The sequence below is a fragment of the Musca domestica genome, unplaced genomic scaffold (genome assembly GCF_030504385.1).
Source record: "Musca domestica strain aabys unplaced genomic scaffold, Musca_domestica.polishedcontigs.V.1.1 7, whole genome shotgun sequence".
In the NCBI taxonomy this organism is placed as follows: Eukaryota; Metazoa; Arthropoda; class Insecta; order Diptera; family Muscidae; genus Musca; species Musca domestica.
Window position 1 is genome coordinate 11,292,911 of NW_026712383.1, and position 3,999 is coordinate 11,296,909.

Genomic DNA, 3,999 nt, shown 5'->3' on the forward strand with positions numbered 1-3,999 from the left:
AATTACGAACAAAAAATATCTCTTTCCCTAGGGCGTAAGTTGGATGTTTTAATGATTTAAATACTAAATTAAAATCTCTTCTGATCGGGAATTTTAGGTTTACGACGATTCATAGTTAATCGGGAGGACTAGTAATAATATTCAGATAATAGACGATTTGCAAAAAATCGGCAGCTATGGTGAAGGGATGTCTGGTTGTTGACGAAGCTCCTGTCGAACATAAAGCCAAAACTTATGTGAAACAATGAGGCAAAGTCTACTGTGGAAAAACGTGCTAAAGATTTTTTGGGTACAACGAGCCGAATTACCGGGTACTCAACATTAAGTTATTCCCAGCTAATACTTACATTGTGCGACAAAATTATATAAAATAAAATTTTCTCAATATCTACGAGGAAAATCCACTAGTGTGAAACGCCTTAAAGTATGTTATAAAAATATTTAACATATACGTAGAAAATGTAGCTTTTCATGTGATTCTAACATTATGTGTATCCTAGCCTTATGAAATGAACCATTATGAAACCAGTAAAGAAAGTCCTAAAGTCGGGCGGGGCCGATTTTATGATACCCTACACCACTTTGCTAATTTAGTTCAGCTCCACTTAATAATTAAAAGTTTTTATGGGAGAATTCAATCATACACGCTATGATTGTAATTATAATTTAAAATTCAAAGGACTAAATATGCCGAAACATTTGTATCTTTTAAATTCGGACTTGTATTGCCCATTTGGTGCGAAATTAATTTGAAATATGATAAAAATATATATGGGAACTATATCCAAATCTGAACCGATCTCGATAAAATTTGGCAAAGATATTTCTGAGCTGTATTTGATATATTTCCCTGAATATCGTTGTTACGGAGTGCATATGACGGCTGTGGGTAACGAATACAATAAATCGGATGAACAGTATATATGGGAGCTATAACTATATCTGAACCGATCTTCACCAAATTTGGCATACTACCTTCTAGACTAAATTCGGTCGTATGTGCCAAATTCCATTCCATTTGGACAAATATTAGACGTTTGGTGCACAATAAATGGTAAATAGGACGAAGTTATATATGGGAGCTATATCCAAATCTGAACCGATCTCGATAAAATTTAGCAAAGGTATTTCTGAGCTGCATTTGATATATTTCCCCAAATATTGTTGTTACAGAGTGCATATTACGGTTGCGGAGGACAAAAATAACAAATCGGATGAACAATATATATGGGAGCTATAGCTATATCTGAACCGATTTCGATAAAATTTGGCATACTTATTTTCAGGCCTAATTTGGTTGTATGTGCAAAATTCCATACTATTCGGGCTGATATTACACGTTGGTGCACAATAAAAGGCAAATCGGACGAAGATATATATGGGAGCTATATAATTTTTACCGATTATTTCCAATTTCAATAGGGTTCGTCCTTGGGCCAAACAAATGTTGTTTGCAAAATTTCATCTCAATCGGATAATAAATGCGACCTGCATTTTGTTCACAAGAATACATGGACAGACGGACGGACTGACATGCATAAATCAACTCAGAAAGTGATTCTATGCAGATCATCAAAAGGAACTATGGGTCTATCTCGTTTCCTTTTACCTGTTACAAACAAATGCACAAAGACATAATACCCTGACCACCTTGTGGTGTAGGGTATAAAAACCAACTACAGACTACTGTCATTTCTAAGCCAATGGTCCGACAGATGTTTACAAGCGCACAATAGCATTTTGAGAATTTTCTCGAAAAAAAGTTATTCGCTATGGAATTCAAGCGTGATAGTGTGATTTCTTTATATTTGGCTGGAAACCCACAAGTGGCTATCGTTAGAGCACTCCAGAATTTAAATTTGAATAAATCTTTTGTGTCTCGTACCATCGCTCTTTACCGTAATACTGGTAGCGTAGCCCAACGTCAAGAAAGTGGACGCAAGAAAACAGCAACATCAGCAGAAATGGTTCGAAAAGTAAAAAAGCGACTTGATCGAAACCCGCGTTGCTGTGGCCGAAAAATGGCTGGTGAGCTGAACATATCGCAATATTCCATTCGGCAAATATTAAACAATGAGCTCGTGGTAAAGCCATTGAAATTCAAAAAAGTGCAAGAACTTACACCTGAACAGAAAGAAAATAGATTCAAAAGAGCTGCTTTGCTTGGCCGAAAGTGGCGAACTGCCGATTTTGGTTTTCTCCGATGAGAAAACATTTTTTGTCCAGCAGTTTGTAAACAAACGAAATGATCGTGTTTACTTGCCAAAGAGGTCAGCTGAAAATGTGCACCTTCGGTTGGCCACCAGAACTCAAGCGCCGGCCATGGTGATGGTGTGGGCCGCCATAACAGCCGATGATCGCTCTCCGCTCGTATTAATCGACCGTGGATAGAATAAATGCCGAATATTATCGCGATAATATTCTGGAGGGTGTATTAAAGCCTTGTATTAAAGCCAACAGAACTCAGCACGAGGAATGGTTACAAAATGAGGTTCGCTCGCTTCATTTCCAGCGCACAATGGCCACCAAAATCTCCGGATACCAATCCATTGGACTATTGTGTCTGGGGTATTTTGGAAAGCAAGGTTGGCACTAAATAATATCAAAGTGTCGATCACCTCAAGCCAGCGCTTCACCGGGAATGGGCCAAAATACCACAGGGTAACATTCGGGCAGCGTGTGACGGTTTCATTTGCTGTTTGAAGGCCATAATTCGTGCCAAAGGTGACCAATTTGAACAAATCTAAACTTATTCTAAAATTTGATGCTATTTCCGAAATTTTTTGCTTCCATTCAAAAAATTTAAAAAAAATGTAGAAATTATGGCGTTTGACTTTGTTGCAGTATTTTTTTAACCCTGTATGTACAAAAAGTACTAAATGTTACTTAATTTGGTGTTGGCTGGAGGAATAGAGTTAAAATCCTGAAATTTGATGTTGAGATATCTGTTATGGTTGAGAGATGTTGAGATCTCTGTTATGGATCGGCTTTACAAATGTCAACGTATTAAATGTTACTAGATTTGGTATTGAGTGAATGTTAGAGCTGCAATCCCAAAATTTGTCTGTTAATATCTGATACTGGTTTTGCAAAAGCGTAATATTATTCGAAAAGTACAAAATGGTACTAGTTTCGGATCACTGTTATTGGCTAGGATGGGGAGATGTAGATTGTTTTGGTTTCTAGGATTAACATACAGGTATTTTATTTTTCACAGAAGACCAATACGACTTTTATGGGACAATGATGGCACACATGTTTTCTATATGAGAAAGAAGACTAACAGGACTTCTATATGAAGACCCAAAATGTATCTTGGTCATACAAGACCAACAGGACGAAAAGTTCACAAAAAGGCATCTATAGAACATAGCAGACTTATAGAACATCTTTATGTCGTAACATACCAACAAGTCATCTATGTGGCAAAGAAGACCATCAGTTCTTTTTATGACGTCGATGACGCAGCAGAACCAAAATATATTTAATAGGGCACAAAAGACAAAAGGTCTCCTATATGGTATAGAAGACCAAGATCTTTCAGAGGTCGGAGGACGGAAGTCTTTCTGGAGGTGTATTATAAATGGAGCTCCAAAATATATTCCATGGATGAGAGCCTTTCAGAAATCTGTTTCTATATATAGAGAGATATAGATATAAATATGCCTTCTTCAAATGGAAGAACCACAAGGGGCATATAATGGGGACTTCAACAATCTCGTTGTCCATAGCATAAAAACCGATTAATATATATCTTAATTTTTAAATTTATAGTCATGGGTTTCATTTTTTACATCTGGTTTCTGGATATCAATGAAAGCATTAGCAAAGCTCAGTATCATTTCGTAACAGGATATTTCTTAAAAAAAATCTTTGTACAGGTTTACAACCTTTCTTGTCATCCAAATTTATAATTTATTCGGGCTACTCATTTTTTTGTTCATGGAGAATAGTAATATGATATATTCCCAGATCACGTGATACAAAATAACACAAATA